This window comes from Phocoena sinus, chromosome 9 (genome assembly GCF_008692025.1).
Source record: "Phocoena sinus isolate mPhoSin1 chromosome 9, mPhoSin1.pri, whole genome shotgun sequence".
Taxonomy (NCBI): domain Eukaryota; kingdom Metazoa; phylum Chordata; class Mammalia; order Artiodactyla; family Phocoenidae; genus Phocoena; species Phocoena sinus.
In genome coordinates, this window is record NC_045771.1 from 18,764,829 (window position 1) to 18,788,619 (window position 23,791).

The following is a 23,791-nucleotide window of genomic DNA, read 5'->3' on the forward strand; positions in this document are numbered from 1 at the left end:
TCTTTTCTATTGTTTTTTCAGTCTCTATTTATTTCTGCTCTGATCTTTATGATTTCTTTCCTTCTACTAACTGTGTTTTGTTTGTTATTTTTCTAGTTCCTTTAGGTATAAAGTTAGGTTGTTTATTTGAGATTTTTCTTGTTTCCTGAGGTAAGCTTGTATTGATATAAACTTCCCTCTTAGGACTGCTTTTGAGTGTCTCATAGATTTTGCATCTTTGTGTTTTCATTTTCATTTGTCTCCAGGTATTTTTTAATTTCTTCTTTGATTTCTTCAGTGATGCATTGATTATTTAGTAGCATATTGTTTAGCCTCCATGTATTTGTGTTTTTTGCAGTGTTTTTTCTTGTATTTGATTTCTAGTATCATAGCATTGTGGTTGGAAAAGATGCCTGATTATGACTTTAGTTTTCTTAAATTTACTGAGGCTGGCTTTGTGGCCTAGCATGTGATTTTTCCTGGAGAATGTTCAATGTGCACTTGAAAAGAATGTGTATTCTGCTGCTTTTAGATGGATATGTTCTATATATAGCTGTTAAGTCCATGTGGTCTAATGTGTCATTTAAGGCCAGTATTTCCGTATTGATTTTCTGTCTGGATGACCTGTCCATTGATGTAAGAGGGGTGTGTTACTACCATTACTGTGTTACTGTAAATTTCTCCCTTTATGTCTGTTAATATTTGGTTTATGTATTTAGGTTGTTCCAATGTTGGGTGCATATATAATACAATTGTTTTATATTCTTCTTGGATTGATACCTTGATCATTGTGTAACGTCCTTTTGTCTCTTTTAACCATCTTTGTTTTTAAAGTCTGTTTTGTCTCAGATTAAGTATTGCTACCCCAGTTTTCTTTTGAGTTCCATTTGCATGTAATAACATTATTCCATCCCCTTACTTTCAGTCTAATGTGTGTCTTTATATCTAAAGTGAGTCTCTTTTAGGCAGCATATATACAGGTCTTCTTTTTGTGTCCATTCAGTGACTCTATGTTGTGTGATTGGAGCATTTAGTCCATTTACATGTAAGGTAATTATTGATATGTATGCACTTTTGTAATTCTTTTCTGTTCCTTTCTTCTTTTGTTCTCTTCCCTTGTGATGATGACTGTCTTTAGTGTTATGTTTGGATTCCTTTCTGTTTGTGCACGTACTACAGATTTTTGGTTTGTGGTTACCATTAGCTGTATGAATGTAGATATATATATATATTTGTGTATACGCGTAATGTGTATATACACATATATATGCGTATACACATAAATAAATACGATTAAGTTGATTTCTTAATTTTAAACGCATTTTAATAACCCTGCCTTTTTACTCTCCTCCCCTCATAATTACTGCTTTGGGCATAATATTTCACATCTGTTTTGTTTTGTGTATCCTTTAACTGCTTACTGTGATATGTTTTCCTACTTTTGTCTTTTACCCTTCTACTAGCCTTGTATGTGGATGATAGCTTTTCCTTTCATGATTTCATGCTGCCTTTTCTTTTTTTGCTTAGAGAAGTCCCTTGTAACATTTCTTGTAAAGCTGGTCTGGTAGGACTGAACTCTTTTAGTTTTTGCTTATCCATAAAACTTTTGATCTCTCCATCATATCTGAATGAGAGCCTTGCCAGGTAGAGTATTTCTGGCTGTAGGTTCTTCCCTTTCATCACTTTAAATATATTGTGGCCACTCCCTTCTGGCCTGCAGAGTTTCTTGCTGAAAAGTCAGCTGATATTCCTCATGGAATTCCCTTGTGCATAACTTGTTGATTTTCCCTTGCCACTCTTAATAGTCTCTCTTTGTCTTTATCTTTAATTTTTGCCATTTTAATTAGAGTGTGTCTTGGTGAGGTCGTCTTTGAGTTGATCCTGTTTGGGACTCACTGTGCTTCCTGGACTTGGACGTCTGTTTCCTAAGTCAGGAATATTTTCAGCTATTATTGCTTAAGATATGTTCTCTGCCTATTCTTGCTCTCTCCTCCTTCTGAGACCTCATATAATGCAAATGTCAGTATACTGATGTTTTCCCAGAGGTCTCTTATCCTCATTTCTTTTATCCTCATTTCTTTTTATTCTTTCTGCTGCTCAGCTTCAGTTATTTCCACTACTCTGTCTTCCAGCTCACTGATCCATTCCTCTGTATCATTTAGTCTTCTGTTGATTCCTTCCTAGTGTAATTTTTCATTTCAGTTATTGTACGCTTCATCTAGTTCTGTATATTTTCTAACGAACTCTTTGTTCAAAACTTATAACTTTTCACTTGGTACTCTCAAGTTCTTTGATTACCTTTATGATTCTTACTTACCTTGAACTCTTTCTCAGGTACTCTACCTCACTTAGTTCTTCTGGGATTTTTATCTTATTCCTTTGTTTGGAACATGTTCCTCTGTCACCTCATTTTGCCCAACGTGCTGTTTTTATTTCCATGTATGGCAGGTTGGTTACATTTCCCGACCTTGGAGAAGTGGCCCTTTGTAGGAGACTTCCTATGAGTCCAAGCAGTGCGTGCCTCTCTGGTCACCAGAGCTATGTGTTCTAGCGATGCCTCTATGAGGGCTGCGTGGGTCCTTCTGTTGTGGTGGGCTGGCTACTGTGAGAAGTCTGATAGGCATGGCTCGCCCCCGCTCCGCTTGGTTGCCAGGCCCTGCCTCGTGTGGAGGCTGCTGGCCACTGGTTGTTAGGACCAGATCATGATGCAGCTTGCTGGGAAACCCCTGAGAGCCCCAGGGCTAATGCTGGCACACTGGTGGGTGGATTGAGGGTCCAGGAGATCTTGGGACTGATGCCCATCCACTGGTGGGTGAAGTCAGATCCTGGAGCTAGTAGCAGCCTGGGTCCCAGAGTCTGGCTGTAGAGTTTTCGGTTGTGTTGGCCTACTGGTAGGTGGGGCCAGGGCCTAGCAGGTCCCAGAGCTTTTGTCTGCCTTCTGCTGGTAGATGAGACTGGTCCTGAGGCTAAAGCAGGCTTGCTAGTGGGTGAGGCCAGAGCTCAGGCAGTTCTAAGTCTAGGGCCTGTTCACTTGTGTGTGGAACTGGGTCCTCTGGTGGGCAGGGCTGTGTCCCTTCCCAGTTAGTTGCTTGGCCTGAGGTGTCCCAGTACTGGTGCCTACAGGTTGGTGGGGGGGGGGGGGGTGAGGCTGGATCCTGAGGCTAATAATCTAGAGGGAGGATTCCAAAATGGTGCTTGCCAGGACCAGTGTCCACATGGTAGTAAGAGCTCCCCAAAATGGCTGCCACCAGTGTCTTTGTCCCCAGGGTGTCTCCAGTTGCCTCCTCCCTCTCCAAGATCAGCAGGTAGGTCTGCCCCAGGTCCTGGAGCATGTGAGATTTTGTGTGTGCCCTTTAAAAATGGAGTCTATATTTCCCACAGCCCATTATTGGGTTTCCTGAAAGTAAGCACCACTGGCCTTCAAAACCAAACGTTCTGGGGACTCATCTTCCCAGTGCAGGACCCCACAGGGTGTGGAGCCCTCTGTGGGGCTCACATCCCTTGCTCCTTCGGGAGCACCTCTGCAATTGTAATTATTCTCCCATTTGTGGACTGCCTACCCAGGGGTGCGGATCTTAACTATACCGCAACTCCACCCCTCCTACCCATCTGGTTGTTCCTCCTTAATCTCTTTAGTTCTAGATCTTTTCAGGTTCCAGTCTTTTTCATTGATAGTTGTTCTGTAAATTGTTTTAATTTTGGTGTACCCATGAGAGGTGAGCTCAGGGTCTTTCTACTCTTGCCATCTTGAGCCTGTTCCCCAGTCTATATTTAATTATGTTAATTAGTGGACCCTAGGTACAGAACACTAAAAGAATAAAACAAACAGATTGTGCACTAAATATAGCATAAGTAAAATTCATCTCTTTAAGAACCAGCACAGATGGGGGAGACAAGATGGCAGAGTAGAACTCCTCTCATGAGAACACCGAAACCACAACTGCTGAACAGCTATCAATCAATCAACAGAAAAACACTGGGACCTACCCAAAATTATACTGTACATCCAAAGACAAAGGAGAAGCCACATCGAGATAGTAGGAGGGATGTATTAGCAATAAAAGCAAATCTCATACCTGCCAGGTGGGCTACCCACAAACTGGAAAATAAATATATCGCAGAGGTTCGGCCACAGGAGTGAAAGTTCTGAGCCCCACGTCGAGCTCCCCAGCCTGAGGGTCTGGTATCAGGAGAAGGAGCCACCAGAGCATCTGGCTTTGAAGGCCAGTGGGATTTGATCACACGAATTCCACAGGACTAGGGGAAACAGAAGCTCCACTCTTGGATGGTGCACACAGGGTCTCATGCACACCAGGACCCAGGGGAAAAAGCAGTGACCTCAGAAGATCCTGGGCTCAACCTAACTGCTGGTATTCGAGCGTCTCCTGTGGAGGCAGCGGGTGGCTATGGCTCACTGCAGGGACCAGGACACTGGTGGCGGTAGTTTTGGGAAGTGTTCACTGGCGTGAGCCCTCCTAGAAACCACCATTTTGTCACCAATACTTGGCCCCAGCCAACAGCCTGTAGGCTCCAATGCTGGAACACCAGACAACCAACACGGTGGGAACACAGCCCCACCCATTAGCAGATAGGCTGCCTAAAGTCATCCTGAGCCCACAGCTGCTCGCTAAACACCCCTTGACACAGCCCTGCCCACCAGAGGGACAAGACCCAGCTCCACCCACCAGAGGGCAGGAATCCACCCACCAGGAGGCCTGTACAAGCCTCTTAGACCAGCCTTATCCAGCAGGGGGCAAACAGAAGAAGCAAAAAGAAGTACAGCCCTGTAGCCTGCAGAATGGAAACTGCAATCATAGAAAGTTACACAAAATGAGATGGCAGAGGAATGTTTCCCAGACAAAGGAACAGATAAAACCCCAGAACAACAACTAAGTGAAGTGGAGATGACTGATAGGCAATCTACCCAAAAAAGAATTCAGAGTAATGATAGTAAAGATAATCCAAATCTCAGAAAAAGAATGGAGGTACACACTGAGAAGATACAAGAAATGCTTAACAAAGAGCAAACAGAGATGAAGGAATCAATAGCAGAATAATTGAGGCATAAGAATGGATAGGTGAGCTGCAAAACAGAATGGTGGACATCACTGCTGTGGAAGAGAGAGAGTAAAGAATGAAAAGAAATGAGGACAGTGTAAGAGACCTCTGGGACTACATTAAATGCACCAACACTTGTATTGTAGGGGGTCCCAGAAAGGGAAGAGGGAGAGAAAGGACCTGAGATAGATAGTACTTGAAGAGCTAATAGCTGAAAACTTCCCTAACATTGGAAAGGAAATGCTCACCCAAATCCAGGAAGCACAGAGAAACGCAAGGAGGAACACGCCAAGACACCTAGTAATCAAATTGACAAAAATTAAAGACAAAGAAAAAATATGAAAAGCAACAAGGGAAAAGCAACATATAACATACAAAGGAAATCCCATAAGGTTATCAGCTGACTTTTCAGCAGAAACTCTGCAGGCCAGAAGGGAGTGGCACAATATATTTAAAGTGATGAAAGGGAAGAACCTACAACCAAGAATACTCTACCTGGCAAGGCTCTCATTCACATTTGACAGAGAAATCAAAACTTTACAGACAAGCAAAAGCTAAGAGAATTCACCATCAGACCAGCTTTGCAACAAATGCTAAAGGAACTTCTCTAAGTAGAAAAGAAAAGGCCACAAACAGAAAAAAGAAAATTACGAATGGAAAACTTTACTGGTAAAGGCAAACATACAGTAAAGGTAGGAAATCATCTACACACAAATAATATGATATCAAAACCAGCATTTGTGCAAAGGGAGAGTATAAATGCAGGATATTGGAAATTCATTTGAAATTAAAAGACCAGCCAGTTTGTATATACATAGACTGCTATATCAAAACCTCATGGTAACCACAAACAGAAAATCTACAATAGATACACACACACACACACACATACACACAAAGGAATCTGGACACAACAATAAAGTTAAGTTATCAAATCACAAGAGAACAAAAGATGAAGGGGAGGAAAAAGACCTACAAAAACAAATCCAGGGCTTCCCTGGTGGTGCAGTGGTCGAGAGTCCGCCTGCCAATGCAGGGGACACGGGTTTGTGCCCCGGTCCAGGAAGATCCCACATGCTGTGGAGCAGCTGGGCCCGTGAGCCATAGCCGCTGAGCCTGCGCGTCCGGAGCCTGTGCTCCACAATGGGAGAGGCCACAACAGTGAGAGGCCCGCGTACCACAAAACAAACAAACAAAAAATCCAAAACAATTAACAAAATGGCAATAAGAACATACATAGTGATAGTTACCTTAAACATAAATAGATTAATTGTTCTCATCAAAAGACATAGACTGGCTGAATGGATACAAAATCAAGATCTGTATATATGCTGTCTACAAGAGACCCACTTCAGATCTAGGGACACATACGGACTCAAAGTGAGGGGATGGAAAAAGATATTCCATGCAAATGGAAATCAAAAGAAAGCCAGAGTAGCAATTCTCATATCACACAAAATAGACTTTAAAATAAAGACTATTACAAGAGACAAAGAAGGACACTACATAACAATCAAGAGATCACTCCAAGAAGATACAACAATTGTAAATATTTTTGCACCCAACATAGGAGCCACAAAAGGGGAAACTGAAAGTAACACAATAATAGTGGTAGACTTTAACACCCCACTTACACCAATGAACAGATTATCCAGACAGAAAATAAATAAGGGAACACAGGCCTTAAATGACCAGATGCACTTAATTGATATTTATAAAGCATTCTATTGAAAAGCAGTAGAATATACGTTCTCTTCAAGTGCACATGGAACAGTCTCCAGGATTGATCACATGCTGGGCCACAAAGCCAGCCTCAACAAATTTAAGAAAATTGATATCATATCAAGCATCTTTCCTAGCCACAACTCTATGAGATTAGAAATCAACGGCAAGAAAAAAAGAAAAACTGCAAAAAACGTAAACACATGGAGGCTAAACAATATGCTACTAAACAACCAGTGGATCACTGAAGAAATCAAAAAATACCTAGATACAAATGAAAATGAAAGCAGGATGATCCAAAACCTATGGGATGCAGAAAAAGCAGTTCTAAGAGGGAAGTTCATAGCAATACAATCTTACCTCTGGAAACAACAACAAAATCTCATTAAAAAACCCTCACCTTACACCTAAAGCAACTAGAGAAAAGAACAAACAAAACCCAAAGTTAGTAGAAGGAAAGAAATCATAAAGATCAGAACAGAAATAAATGAAATAGACAAAACAATAGAAAAGATCAATGAAACTAAAACCTAGTTCTTTGAAAAGATAAACAAAATTGATAAACGTTTAGCCAAGGCTCATCAAGAAAAATGGGCTTAAATAAATAAAATTAGAAGTGAAAAAGGAGAAGTTACAACGGACATCACAGAAGTACAAAGGATCATAAGAGACTACTACAAGCAACTCTATGCCAATAAAATGGGCAATCTAGAAGAAGTGGACAAATTTTTAGAAAGGTACAATCTCTTAAGACAACCAGGAAGAAACAGAAAATATGAATAGACTAGTCACAAGTACTGAAATTGAAACTGTGACTAAAAAACTCCTAACAAAAGTCCAGGGCCAAATTGCTTCACAGGTGAATTCTATCAAACATTTAGAGAAAAGTTAACACCTATCCTTCTGAAACTATTCCAAAAAATTATAGAGGAAGGAATACTCCCAAACTCATTCTTTGAGGCCACCATCACCCTGATACCAAGACCAGACAAAGATACCACACAAAAAAATTACAGTCACAAATCACTAATGAACATAGATACAAAAATCCTCAACAAAATACTAGCAATCCGAATCCAACAGTACATTAAAAGAATCATACACCATCATCAAGTGGGATTTATCCCAGGGATGCAAGGATTTTTCAGTATCCACAAATCAGTCTGTGATACACCACATCAACAAATTGAAGAATAAAAACCGTATGATCATCTCAGTAGATGCAGAAAAAGCTTTTGACAAATTTCAACACCCATTTATGATAAACACTCCAGAAAGTGGGCATAGAGGGAACATACCTCAACATAATAAAGGCTATATATGACAAACCTACAGCTAACATCATACTCAATGGTGAAAAGCTGAAAGCATTTCCTCTAAGATCAGGAACAAGACAAGGATGTCCACTGTCTGTCACCACTTTTATTCAACATAGTTTTGGAAGTCATAGCCATGGCAATCAGAGACGAAAAAGAAATAAAAGGAATCCAAATTGGAAAAAGTAAAACTGTCACTGTTTGCAGATGACATGATACTATACTTGAAAAATCCCAAAAATGCTATCAGAAAACTACTAGCGCTCATCAATGAATTTGGTAAAGTTGCAGGATACAAAATTAATACACAGAAATCTGTTCCATTTCTATACACTAACAATGAAAGATCAGAAAGAGAAATTAAAGAAACAAACCCATTTACTAGCGCATCAAAACAAAATACCTAGGAATAAACCTACCTAAGGAGACAAAAACCTATACTCTGAAAACTATAAGATGCTGATGAAAGAAATCAAAAACGGCACAAACAGATGGTAAGATATACCATGTTCTTGGATTGGAAGAATCAATATTGTCAAAATGACTGTTCTACCCAAGGCAATTAATTTGTGACAAAGGAGGCAAGAATATACAATGGAGAAAATGTGCTGGGAAAACTGGAAAGCTACATGTAAAAGAATGAAATTAGGACATTCTCAAACACCATATACAAAAATAAATTCAAAATGGATTAAAGGCCTAAATTTAAGACTGGATACTATAAAACTCTTAGAGGAACACAGGCAGAACACTGTTTGACATAGATCACAGCAGTATATTTTTCAATCTGTCTCCTAAAATAATGTAAATAAAAATAAACAAATAGGACCTAATTAAACTCAAAAGCTTTTTGCACAGCAAAGGAAACCATAAACAAAACAAAACAACAACACACAGAATGGAGGAAAATTTTTGCAAATGATGTGACCAAAAGGGATTAATCTGCAATATTGAGCTGCACCTCATGCAGCTCAATATCAAAAAAAAACAACCCAATCAAAAAATGGGCAGAAGACCTAAATAGACGTTTCTCCAAAGAAGACACACAGATGGCCAAGAGGCACACGAAAAGATGCTCAAAATCGCTGATTATTAGAAAAATGCAAATCAAAACTACAATGAGGTATCAGCCCACACAGTCAGAATGGCCATCATCAAAAAGTCTAGAAACAATAAATGCTGGAGAAGGTATGGAGAAAAGGGAACCCTCTTACACTGTTGCTGGGAATGTAAGGTGGTACAGCCACTATGGACAACAGTATGGAGGTTCCTTAAAAAACTAAAACTAGAGCTACCATATGATCCAGCAATCCCACTCCTGGAGATATATCCAGAGAAAATCATGGTTCAAAAGGATACATGCCCCCAGTGTTCACTGCATCATTGTTTACAGTAGCCAAGCATTGGAAGCAACCTAAATGTCCATTGACAGATGAATGGATAAAGATGATGTGGTACACATATACAGTGGAATACTACTCAGCCATTAAAAAAGAATGAAATAATGCTATTTGCAGCAACATGGTAGACCTGGAGATTATTATACTAAGTGAAGTAAGTCAGAGAAAGACAAATAGCATGTGATATTGCTTATATGCAGAATCAAAAAAAAACACAAATGACCTTATTTACAAAACAGAAACAGATTCAGAAAACAAATGTATGGTTACCAAAGGGGAAAGGGGGGAGGAGGGATAAATTAAGAATTTGGGATTAACAAATTCACACTACTATATATAAAATAGATAATCAACAAGGACCTACTGTATAGGACAGGGAACTCAATCTTCTGTAACAACCTAAATGGGAAAAGAACGTGAAAATGAACAGGTATATGTATAATGGAATCACTTTGCTGTACATGTGAAACTAACACAGCAGTGTAAATCAGCTATACTCCAATATAAAATTTTTTTAAAAGAAATCACACAATTAAAAAGAAAAAGAATCAGCACAACTTTACCAGATAGACAGGACTCAATGTTCTTAAATAATACTAAGCCTGTAACTGCATCTTTGGAATGGCCTCAGCTGCTTCTGAAGCCCCTTCACTCTGAAATATAGGCATAGAGGGTGGTGATTCTAAAAAGTTATGAACCACAAGCCTAAAAAAAAAGTAGCCCTTTGGGAGACTAAATCATGGTTTAACTTCCCAGCAAAATGTATGATCTCATCAGTGGAGCAGTCTTCTAGAGCAGGGGTCCCCCACCCCTGGGGAACTCTATTAGGTTGGGTTAGGGTTAGGAACCCTATTAGGAACCAGGCGCACAGCAGGAGCTGAGTGGTGGGGAGGCAAGCAAAGCTTCATCTGCTGCTCCCCATCGCTCACATTGCTGCCTGAACCATTGCTTGCATCACCACCTGAACCACCCCGTCCATGGAAAAATTGTCTTCCATGAAACTGGTCCCTGGTGCCGAAAAGGTTGGGGACCACTGTTCTACAGGGTACCCTGTGATTCCAGTGCCAGCAGCAAGACATAACCGCAGATGCTGCAGCAGTGCCTCAGCCTCATTAGTAAGGGCTCAAGCACACAGGTGGATGTCAGAAAAGATTCCGTTTCTTTGTCCTCGTCTTACATTCAGCATTCAGCTATCAGAAATCAACACAGATGAATGAATGGAGTGTGTATCAAAACTTTTCTTTAAAAGAAAAAAAGCACATCTGGCTATGCAAGTATTTAACAGTCAAAGGTTTTCAGTGATGTTCTTTATCTGCAGATTAACTTAATAAAATCATCCCATCATCAAAATTAAGTTATGTTCATGTTTGATTGTTTTTTAATCAGCACTTCAAGAACTTAGCATCTGGCTTTATTATTGCATGTGACTACATGGTGCACAGATGCTTTCTGAAGCTGAGGGAGCATATGATGATAATTATTGGAGGTTTATTATTTCCTACAATAGCTTCAAGTGAAGTTTACTGCATGAACACACTCCTTTCATGAAGGCCACACATCTATATCAATTTCCCAGAATCTTTAACACTGTTACAATAATGGGTTTCATTCCAAAAATTAAATGGCATGAAATAGTAGCAATAGCAAATGTATATTTACCATGTGTGAGGCACCTTGCTCCACTTACATTAACTGATGTAATCCTCATGACAAATCACTGAAGTTAGAAAATTACCCTAGTTTCTTAGGCACAGAGGAGCTAAGTTGCCTCACATACTCATGTGTGGGATTGGAGTCTGAATTTGAACCCATGAAGACCAAGTCCAGAACCTACACTCTCGTCATCACTACACTATGCTACCCCTAGAATCTTAGTAAGAAACTGACTGAGCTTCCTTTGCCTTACGTCTCTCTGTTTGGTGTTGATCTCTATATGTCAAATGTCAACAGTCAGTCTTGAATCTGTTTTCTCACCCTTATGTTAACCTGTGTCTTTGAATTCATCTTATTATCTACTTTTCCTCCCAAGAGTTTATGACCTGTTCTGTGATACAAGCAAGAACAAAGTATTGATAGTAGAGGGGGATCAGAATGGCAGAGTAGGAGGATGTAGAGCTCACCTCCCACCACAAGCACATCAAAAATACATCTACATGTGGAAAAATGCTCACAGAAAACTAACTGGAAACTGGCAGAAGATCTCCCATACAACCAGGGTTGCATGAAAGATTCTCACATAATTGGGAAGCACAGGGAAGAAACATGAGGTGGGGACCTGTACTCCTGGGAGGAGACTAAGAGGAAAAGGGAGATTGCAGGGGTGGACACACGTCCTGGGGAGTAAGCAGGTCAAGCCATAGACTAGGCATCCCAACCCTGGGGTCCTGAGCAGAGGAGACAAGCCCCCTTGGCTGCTTGGAGAACCCCTCGGACAGGTGGAAAGGCTGAAGGAGCCTAGAGTCCACTTGTCAGGAGTGTGTGGGTGCTGGCTTGCCACCAGACAGGGCAGAGAGAGGTCTGCCCTAGCGGCTACCACCTTGCCATGCTCCCAAATCCAAGGGAAGTGAACACCCCAGCCCATTCATTCCATGTCACAGCCTGGCACTGGATCTAGGGTGGCCAGGTCCTGGGAAAAGATCCAACCTATTGAGGTAAAGGTGGCCCAGGGGCCTGGGGTGTGGTCCAGATGGGGAGGGGGTGGGTATTGTTGGTGCTTACTCAAATATACAGAAATTAGTGCATTTCTACTAATTTAGAGAAATTTAAAAAACAATCCTGTTTAAAATTGCCTTAAAAAAATACCTAGGAATAAACTTAACCAAGTAGGTGAAAGACCTATATTCTGAAAACTGTAAAACATTGATGAAGGAAATTGAAGATGATTCAAAGAAATGGAAAGATATCTTGTACTCTTCGATTGGAAATATTAATATTATTAAAATGGCCATACTATCCAAAGCAATCTACAGATTTAAAAACTCCCTATCAAAATACCCAGAACATTTTTCACAGAACTAGAATAATCCTAAAATTTATATGGGACCACAAATTGCCAAAGCAATCCTGAGACAAAAAGAACAAAGCTGGAGGTATAACCCTTCCAGATTTCAGACTATACTACAAAGCTACAGTAATCAAAACAGCATGGTACTGGCACAAACACAGTCAAATAGATCAATGGGATAAAACAGAGAGCCCAGAAATAAACCCATGCACCTATGGTCAATATGCAACAAAGGAGAGATTATACAATGGAGTAAAGACAGTTTCTTCATCAAGTGGTGCTGGGAAAGCTGGACAGCCACATGTGAAGCAATGAGGTTAGAACATTACCTCACACTATATACAAAAATAAACTAAAAATGGTTTAAAGACTTAAATCTAAGATCTGAAGCCATAAATCTCCTAGAAGAGAACATAGGCAGAACACTTTTGACATAAATCATAGCAGTATTTTCTTGGATCAGTCTCCAAAGGCAAAATAAAAGCAAAAATAAACAACTGGTACCTGATTAAACTTAAAAGTTTTTGCACAGCCAAGGAAACCATCGACAAAATGAAAAGACAACCTATGAAATGGGATAAAATATTTTCAAATGATGCAACCGACAAGGGGTTAGCGCCCAAAATATACAAACAGCTTATATAACTCAATATTAAAAAACAAAACAGTCCAATCAAAAAATGAGCAGAAGACATGAATAGACCATTTTTCCAAAGAAGCCCTACAGATGGCAAATAGGCATATGAAAAGATGCTCAACATTGCTAATTATTAGAAAAATGCAAGTCAAAACTACAGTGAGGTACCACCTCACACTGGTCAGAATGGTTATCATCAAAAAGCATAGAGATTACAAATGTTGGAGATGATGTGGAGAAAAGGGTACCTCGTAAACTGTTGGTGGGAATGTAAATTGGTGTAGCCACTATGGAAAACAGTATGGAGGTTCCTTAAAAAACTGCGAATAGAACCAGCGTATGATCCAGCAATTCCACTCCTGAGTATATATCTGAAAAAAATGAAAACAATAACTCGAAAAGATACATGCACCCAAATGTTCATAGCAGCCTATTTACAATAGCTAAGAAGTGGAAGCAGCCCAAGTGCCCATCAACAGATGACTGGATTAAGAAGATGTGATACACACACACACACACACACACACACACACACAGAGAGGAATATTACACAGCCATAAAAAAGAACGAAATGTTGCCATTTGCAGCAATGCAGATGGACCTAGAGAATATTATCCTATTGCAATAAGACAGAAAGACAAAAACTATAAGATATCACTTATGTGGAATATAAAAAGTAATACAAATGAATGTATATACAAAACAGAAACAGGTTCACAGGTAGAGAAAACAAACTTGTGGTTACCAAAGGGGAGAGTGAAGTGGGGAGGGACAAATTATGGGTATGGGATTAATAGATGCAAATAACTGTTGTTATGTATATAAAACAAGCAACAAGGATATACTGTATAGCACAGGGAATTATACCCATTGTCTTGTAATAACTATAATGGAGTATAATCTGCAAAAATAATCGCTATCCTGTACACCTGAAACTAACACAATATTGTATCAACTATACTTCAATTAAAAAAGAAAAAACCTCTGGGTTTTTTGGCCATAAAATGCTATTTTGTATACCCAGAGTTGATTTTTGAAATCTTAAAAAATAAAGAAGAAAATAAGTACCAGTGAAACAGGACTCTGAAACAGTTCTGCTTCTTAAATGCTCACATCAGAATGTTTCTGTTATTCCTGGTATCTGAAGCACATGACTTTTGGGTTAATCAACATTATCAAATGTGCAGTATGGAAGCATAGGTAATTAAATCACAAAGCCTTTATCAATGATTTGCCTAAGTAGCTGTAATTTACAGAATGTTTAATATATGTGTTAATCATTCTTTTAGTTTCTCCAAGTTCTGTCTCAGAAAGCATTTAAATTATGTTATCTCATCTACCTGGATAAATGCCATCCCTGAATTACACTTTGATAATAAACCTTCAACCATTATAAGAGTTTTATAAGATCATTACAAGAGTTTTCATTTTCAGTGATTCAGTATCTTTGGCACAAATGGAGTTTAATGCATTATCCACTGGATTGCCTAGTATCCCCTTTTCAAACAAGAATAAATGTTATAGTATTGCTCAAATTTTAGTTCTGGAAAACATTTGTCTCTGCAGATGTGTTTGCATATGTAATTTTGTCAGAAAGTAAAAACTTAACTGTCATCCATTTTATACAAATTTTATCAGAATTAGGCTTAACTACATGTAATAGAAACCCAAACTACAGTAACTTAACCTAATGGTTTATTTTTCACAGGGAAGTAGGCAGGTCGGGGCTGGTTCAGCCACTCAAGAAAGTCACCAAGGAAAGCAAGTGGAAGCTTCCATAAAATGGCACGTCTGCAAAAGCCCACGTCTGCCTACTGTCACAGCTATACGGCTCCTGTTTCATTTCTGCCTTACACATCACACGGGTACATGTCATTAGAGGGATCTGTCCCAGAACACTGCTGGCAAAGATTCTGTGGACTGTAGATTCCAAGACTCCCAAACAGGGGAGCGATTAGGATTAGATGGGGAAACAGCTGAATTGCCAGCAGGCAGGCCAGCACAGTGTGTCCCATGGCTGGACTATTAAACAATAATACTTAACTTCCAGACCAACAGTTCGAGTAAAACAGCATGCCTCTGCCCAACACGACGCGACATCCCTCACACAAACGAACACGCGCTCATTCTTTCCCCTTAAGTCCCCAGGTCCATTTCTAGTTTGGTCGAAATTCCCCTTTGATATCCTGTAACCTAAAGCCAAAATTTAAAGTTAACCACCACATGTCTTATGTAAAATGAAACAGGTTGAGGGCTGGGGATTTGTTGCTGAAAATAAAACTAATTTGCTAATGTTAATACACTAACATATTCTTAGCAATGCAAGGAACAACACAGGCAGGCTTACTGTTAGTCCTCATTTTAGCTACTGTTTGTGAGGCCATCATTGGTATTTATAACTTTTTATTCTACTCCTCATGCTATGTTCCCTTTGGTCAAGGGTCTTTACCTTGTGGAATGACCCAAACCTTCATTCCTGAAGGGTCTGAGCCAGCTGCTGCCTGCACTGCTGGTGTCTTCCACTAACTTGTACCTCTGGGCATGTAAACACTAAGAAAGTTTCCCAGAGGATGCCTTGAGTCGAAAACACTTTTTATCTCCATGATGTGGCAGGACCTCTGTTTCCCCTTCACAATCAGGCTCAATCCCCACCAGCAACGATAACATTCCCCTCCTTTGCCTATGGCTTCAGTGACTTTAACAAGTCAAAAGCGACCAGGTGGCAGTCTCAACTTCCTCCTCAACTGAATTTGTTGCATTCCTTGGCAACGGCATTCCTCCCTTGGGACCTAAAACTTGTAGCCCAACAGCACTTAAAGTTGTGAGAACACAAAACACACATTTTACAAGTGTTTGGTTAGGGGTAATGGTGTGAAACCACTTCACATCTACCTCCTAATTCTTGGACCCATGTTTTCTCTCTGTGGGTGGAAAGGGAAGGTGCTAGTTTAAGCAGATACTTGCAGGACAGCAGGTTTTAATTGCTCTTGTAATCAGCCCACATTGAGACTGAACCAAAGGCAAACCAGAGCCTTTTTTTTCTAGCTGTCACACAAGCAGCCAGGGCTCAGGTGTTTGTTCTGGTTTAGAACAGCTTGAGTGACATGGAGTTGGCCTAGCTTAATCTGTCTCTGCATCTTCCTCAAATGCTACTTAAACACATGCAAATGAAACACACTATTTACAGTGTTTCTGGTGTAAAAAATCCTGAAAGTGACATTTTTTCTTTTTCTTTTGAAGGCTCCCCGGTCCCCCCAACCCCCTCTCTTTCTTTGGTGGGCCCATTTTAAATGTGTTAAATCTAGGAAAAGATGTCATCAAAAGGAAGAAAACAGGTGGGGAAGAAAGAGATGAAAACACTCGTTGACAGTTCACTTCTGTTTTGCAGCTGTGAGTGCCGCAGATTTGAATTGTTACCTCCCTCACCAAGCTAATTAATTCTCTTAAAAAAAAAAACAACAACCCACATCTCCTTCCTTCAATCAATGTCAACAGCCAATTACAATCTTTCATCACCCAAAATGCAATAACACAAATGTTATCAAGGAAGGAAACAGTTGGACTGACAAGATTAGCAATTCACTCCTTCTTTCTTAATCTTGTAATCACATGGTAGGCAGCAGTTTACAGTAATATACACCCAAGTTTGCCAGTAAATTACTCTAGAAAGGCCTTGTGTAAATTCCCTGTCATGTCATGTCTACTTTTGGCACGGAAGCACGTGTCTTCCTACAGGAGGCACGGGATGAATTAAGATCAACTCTTTAGAGAGCTTTTTTCTTATCCATTAACCACTGCAGAAGGTTGTTAATTACGTAAAGAGGGGCACCCTTGGTGGAATATATAACCATGAATGGCATTTAGGGGCGTCAGAAAACCAAGACAGCTGACGGTGACAGAAGGTATTTCACCGATGCTAAGACTAGCACTTTGCTGTCATGTGCTGGACGACAGAAGGCTTCCTGCCTTATGGGGATCAAGTATTTGTTGATATGATTTGGGTTTTTTCCCTAACGTCTCTGGGAAGCCCAACTTCGTTATCGGTGCTCAAAAACCACACTCCCCACCATCCCAGGGGGTGTGAGTGTAACGGGTATGAATTTTAGATCACAAGCGAGATTGTGAAAGCAGTTTCACATATAACTGATATAAAGAAATTGACTTAAAGAACTGATTCCCAGCCCCCATCCTGCCAGGCTGGTGGGAGTCCCAAGTTCTGTCTTTGCCGCGGCTCCCACATCTCCCTGGGGTTGAACAAAGACCCAGAAGGCTCATGTGATGTTCAGAAAATGAATGGGGGGGTGTGTTTCTGAATTTCTGGTCATTCTTAATGGTGAGGTCCCTGAAGCCTGGTGACCTTGCATCTCCAGTACCTGCCCTGGAAACCCTGTCTTGGTGTCCCCTTGGCTGTGTTACTCTCAGCATTTCTGTGGGTCCAAATGCACGACATACCTCAGGTGCAGGAGCACAGAGGCTCTGGGGGGGAATTAGAGCCAGGCAAAGGCTTTTAATGGAGGAAAAGAATGGAGAGGCAGAAGCAGATCAGTGCTCAGAGAAACAATGTGTTTAATTGTAGATCCTGTACCTCCTGCCTTGGGAAGAAGGACTGGGGGCTCAGTTTAGAGCCGTCTGTCTGCCTGGAATTCTTCTAGCTTCCAAGAGGACTTAACCACCCTGCCATTAACTCCCCCTACCCCAGACTGGGGATGGTGCAGCTGGTGCCCAGTGGGGTCTGGGGGGCCCCTGGCATCTGCCGATGCATCCACGCCAATTCCTTGATTCTAGATCCTGAAGGAGGATTTCTCCTTCCTGAGTGGCTACAGGAATTTCGGCCAATCTTAGAAGAGCTTATCTGAGAGCAATCACACTGTTTTCGGAGCCGCTCTACTGTGGAAACTGGAACACACTTCTCACTTTCCTAAAGCCCTCTTCATCATTTCTGCCAGGGCTCCTCAACAGCCCTCATGCCAAGAGGACTGTGATCCTAGAACTGAATAGCCCAGGAAGACATGACGATCAGGCCTAACACTAACCAATGCTGGAGTCACACACTTTTGATACAGGATCAGATCTTGGCAGTCAACAGGTAAGTCAACGAAATCAGAATATTTCTTAATGAAAACATATGTCCCAAATCTCTGAATCATCCATAAGTAGCCAAAATAGAACCACTGTAGATAATTTATGGAAGACACGAATTATCTGAGTCAGCATGCGTAGTGCCTTGTGCTTGACAATCTCCCACCGAGAGTGAATGAAAATACATCTATTTCAAATCAAAGATGCACACACTCTGCTGTGGATACCGCATGTTGAGTTCATTTCACACAGCTAAAGCATAGATTCCACAAACACGCTTCACTGAAACAGTTCACAGGCATTCGAAGGTGCTGGTGACAAATCTGCACCTCTGCCATTTCCAGTACCCAGACTGCCCTTGGTGGATGTGGCTGGCGGGGCATGCCAACGGCTTGTTTTGCAGGCAGGAATATATGACGATAAAGGAAGCTTAAAAATACACGATCAGGGCTTCCCTGGTGGCGCAGTGGTTAAGAATCTGCCTGTCAATGCAGGGGACATGGGTTCGAGCCCTGGTCTGGGAAGATTCCCACATGCCGCGGAGCAACTAAGCCCATGTGCCACAACTACTGAGCCTGCGCTCTAGAGCCCGCGAGCCACAACTACTGAGCCCACGTGCCACAACTACTGAGCCTGCGTGCCACAACTACTGAAGCCCACGCACCTAGAGCCCATGCTCTGCAACGAGAAGCCACTGCAACGAGAAGCCCACGCACTGCAACCAAGAGTAGCCCCCACTCGCCACAACTAGAGAAAGCCTGCGCACAGCAACAAAGACCCAACGCAGCCAAAAATTAATTAATTAAAAAATACACGATCAACAAGTTATTGATAATGGACTATGAAGGATTAGGAATTCTTACTAAAGTGTACTATTCTAATTGATTGTTGACTGTCAACAATTCACAAGTGCTGTGCCAAACTGTAAAAATACCAACCTGGAAAACCTTGGAACTAATTTCAAGGCACTTACAGTCTAATGCGGCAGTTATACTTATTGATGGTCCCCATCACCCAGAGACAACTACTGAAAAATATTAGTATATTTCTTTCTAGTGTTTTCTATGCCTAGATACCATATACCAAAATTCAGATAATTAAATGTACAGTTTTATGTCCGTTTTATTTACTTCACACCATTTTGTATGCAGTTCTTATATTCTTTGAAAATGTGCAGTTCTTATATTCTTTGAAAATGGGAGTTTTAATGACTTCATGTCATTCTATTACGTAGATGCTCCATAACTGTTTGAACAAATTCATTATTGTTGAATATTTAACAACAGTTAACAACAGTTTCCAAACTTACTTTATTATAAATAGTGATGGACACCCTTGTATATAAATCTGTCTGCCTTCATCTGATTCCTTTCTTAGAATACATACCTCGAAGTAGATTTATTGGTCCATAGGCTGTGAACATTTCTATTATAGATTCCTAAAGACATATGGCCAAGTTTTAGTGGCTCTGTAATTCACATAATTCGTTAGGCAAGTATTTTTTGAGCAAGCTACTAATGTACAAGGTATGGTACTCCACCACTAGGAGAATATTGGTGAGCAAAACCAACGGAATCCCTACCCTTACAGAACTTACAATCAACTGAGAGTCTAGACCTCACCTGAGAACAAGAATCTTTGTAAATTTAATGTTAAATTTCATGCAGAATTAAGAGCTTTGGAGAAGGTAAAAAAATAACATAAGGAAAACTTTGGCTCTCAAAATACCATTTATGCAAATAATTCCAACAAATTAAAATTTGCTAAGTGCTATAGCAGCTGTCAGATTACTCATAAATTATGTAATTACCCATAAATTATGTGTTCAGTTGGTTACGGTTATGGAAGAATATTAGAAATTGGTTCAACTCCAAAGGATACTCGGAGAAATGAAAAAAATTATTGTACTTTCACAATTTAAAAACGAAAATGACTAACTCATATGTCAAAGGAGTTGTCTATCTTTCCAAAAAGTTATCTAGGAAAAATTGCCCAAAATGCTAGTAATGGGAAAATTTAAAAGGAAGGGTCTATTGGAAATTTCTATATAATGTGATGGGTTGAGCTGACATGGATGAGTCCCCCTCCTGTTCCAAACCCATAGATATTCGGGGGGAAAGTGTAACAAGGACGGGAGGGAGGGAGGAAAGAGGAAAGGAGAAATATTAAGCTACGAACTAGGAGAACATATTTGTTATATATGTATATCCTTTATATATATATAAAATAAAGACTATCCAGCATTTATAAAGAACTCCTGAAGTCAATAAGGAAAAGACAAACAGCAGAACAGAACGACAGGGAAAAAAGACACCAACAGTATTTCGCAGAATAAAAAACATCCATTGGCCTCTAAACATGAAAGGATGCTCAATCTCATTAATAATTAGGGAAATAACATCCTAAAACCAGAGTGATGTATCATATGTTACAGTCATCAGATAGGCCAACTTTTCTGAAAAGTCAGAAAATGGCGTGTGGACAAGAAGTATATCAACAGGAACTTTTTATATACTGATGTGGAGTGTAAACTGGTACAACTGACTTGGAAAAGAATTTGATGTTATCTTTGAAAGCTGAAAACATGTCTGTCCTGGGACCCAGAAATTCCACTCCTGGCTCTACCCAATGAGAAGCTCTTATACATGTGTACCAGCTACAAATCCAAGACTGTTCATGATAGTGCTGCTTGCTTTGCAAAATAAAAATAAAATAAATAAATGGAAAAGATCAAAATTGTCACTGACAAGAGAATGAGAAAATGGAAAAGTAATGAATGAATGAACTATAGCTTTACCCATCAACAAAGATGAATCTCGAAGACATACTGTTGAATGAGAAAAGCAAATCTCAGAAGATGACAAAGTGAATGATAGTATTTTCATAACAACATCAAACAATATGTACTATGAAGAAAACACAAGGTAATGGGAAACTGAAAATTGAGGACTGCCTCAATTTTAGCCCCAGGAGGTTAGCTCTGCCTCCTGGGGCTTACATTTAATAAGGGGAAATAGACAATAAACAAGATAAATAATGAAAATGAATGTTAGATGGTGAGAGTGCTGGGGAGACAAATGAAGCAGGGAAAGGGGGTGAGGGGATGGGGGCTTTAGACAGATTTTACATGGGTTGATCAGAAAGACCTAAGACAGTGATGTGTGAGCAAAGACCTGGAAAGGCGAGGGAGCGAGCAGTGTGGTTATCTGGGGGAAGAGTGTCCGAGATAGGGTTACAGGCAAGTTCTCATCGGTAGCTTAACTTCATATGTGCGTCAGAACCAACCAGCATCCTTCACCTTAAAGCTACCTTGCCTTTCTGTTTTTCCTTCTTTTGTCTAGCTTTCTGAATCATATATTGACTGGGTTTTTAAGGACCTGCCCCCCAAACAAGCAAGTAGAGTTATTATTTAGGTAAAATTATTGGCCCAAGAAACAAATCTTCATTTGGCAGAATTCGTAGTTAGATCAGGAATTCTGCTACAATTTACAAGTACTGTAATTTCAGGAAGAATAGATTAGATCTCTGTACCTAAGCTCAATGATCCAGTAAATAAAGAATTTACATATCCCACAGCGGCAGTTGAGAATACTTCTGATTTTACAATTGGTAGGAAGGTACTATAACTTATAGGAGTTAGAGAATTAGAGGTATGTATTAGATAATAGAATTTTCAAGAGAACATTATAAACTAGGGTGAAAATTAGATTTGGGGCTTTAGTATCTGGGATTCTAATTTAACATGCTGTGAAATTCACCTCGTCAAATTGCTGAACTAATCTCTCATGCCAACAACTGCCCAGGTTAACAAAAAACCTGGAGCTTTTCACATGTTAATAAATAGGAGAAAATATGAAACTGCAGACCTTTCTCCTTCTTAAATGCAAGCAGGAAGTACGTGACCTTAGCTGAGTCACTTTGACTGCATGGAGGCATTCTAATTAGTGGATCAAACTGCTCTCATCTTTCATAGTTCTTGTTCAACACAACTTGCTGCATATGCTTTTCGGAAGCAGTGATACCACAGATTCTGTCTTGGTGCTCGGCTGATTATTATATGGAGGAGCTGTTATTTATATGTTGATTTCATCATCCTTCTAAACAACACCTTTTGCTATCAATACAGTTGGGGATTGGGATGTTTTCATTAACCAGGTACTTCAGGGAAGAGATTTTACACATGTGACCACTTCTCCAAAGAGTATGAACTTGATAATATATGATGCTCATGCACTTGGAGATCTGAGTGGCAAAAATGCAGCATCTCACCAACATTGCCAAAGTCTTTGTGTAGGGGGTTTGATATGGTTTGGGAGAAGAGGGTCAGGTCAGTCTCTGGGTGCCCTCACACCTCCTGCCCCCCACAGGGACTCTGCTTGAGTCCCGTACTGAGAGAAAGCACCTGAGTACAGAATTCTAGGTGGTGTTGGTGTTCAGTGGCTTTCGGTCACAGCCCAGGTTTCATTTTTTCCCCCCAATTCTCTTTTGGTTTTTGGCTTATTTGTTTTATTAAGGAGATAAACATTGTGTGTATATAAAACTATTCCATAAATATAAGCCTATATGTGTGTATTATATACAGAGATATGTATTATTTTAGTGAGTTTTTCTCTATGTGTATTGTTTTGTTTATATTCTTATCCTATTTTGCAGTTTATTTAATCTCTGTGTTCTATATTTTGTCTTTTAAAATGTATTATTACATGTCCTAATGTAACACTTGTAAAATACTTATTTTGAGCTTTTAGTTTAAAATAGTTGTTTCACTTTCTCAAATGTTTTTCATTTAACAAGTCCATGGAGAAAAGTCCACATGGAGACTTTCTACTATGGATTTTTTTTTCTTATTTTAGTTTTTATTTATTCTTATTTTTTGATTTTTAAATTCTTGTTCTTAAGCTTTTATGTATCTCACTAATTCAATTTTTAATCTTTCTATATTTAAATTATTTTATTTCTCACATTGTATGAATAGAAGTGGAAAGACTGACTCCACGTGACCTACACATAGCGTGAGCATATCAATTATTATCTACATTAGGATGCTTTTGAGAACGAAAGGGAGCCCTGTTAAGAATTTTGCTGGCACAACAGGTATAAACTGGGACAGCCCCAAGCAAACTGGGATGCGTGATGACTCAACCCATAAGGGAATTTTTAGGTCCTCCCCCACCTTAGCATTCCTAGGCACCATGAAACACAGCAGCATTTCTGGTTTTCCCTAATAGATTCTTCATATCTTCCAAACATGTGTTGCCGAAAGTACTTATAAAAATAAAAACAGCTAAGATTTATTGAGCATTTATCATTTGACAAGCACTTTATATGAACAGTTCTGGGGGGAAGAGGGTGTGAACTTCCCCTGAAGGTAGATGTAGTTTCTTCCCAAACTGGGATGGTGTAGCTATTCACAGTATGCCCTTCCTGTGCTGATGTGAGTTTCTGAATGCTCAAACACAGTGGTCTCTGATATCCTTCCCAGTGGATTTGGGGTCAGCCTTGCCAACAACATGCTGCCACACAAGAGGGAAAAGTCAGAGGGATGGTCTACAGGCAATGATCGCTCAACAGCCTGGGCTGACTTGGTGAAATAATA

At 40.0% G+C, this 23,791-nt stretch overlaps 1 protein-coding gene across 4 annotated transcripts in view; it reads left to right on the top strand.

Moving 5' to 3' along the window:
- Positions 1 to 16,100, top strand: part of SLC35B4 (solute carrier family 35 member B4) — a 60,239-nt gene extending 44,139 nt beyond the window's left edge. For all 4 annotated transcript variants that reach the window (XR_004351445.1, XR_004351446.1, XM_032643223.1 and 1 more), the window contains one exon: positions 14,825 to 16,100. The gene's annotated coding sequence lies outside the window, so the exon portion shown is untranslated. The remainder of the gene's footprint in view (positions 1 to 14,824) is intronic.
- Positions 16,101 to 23,791: the final 7,691 nt, after the last annotated feature.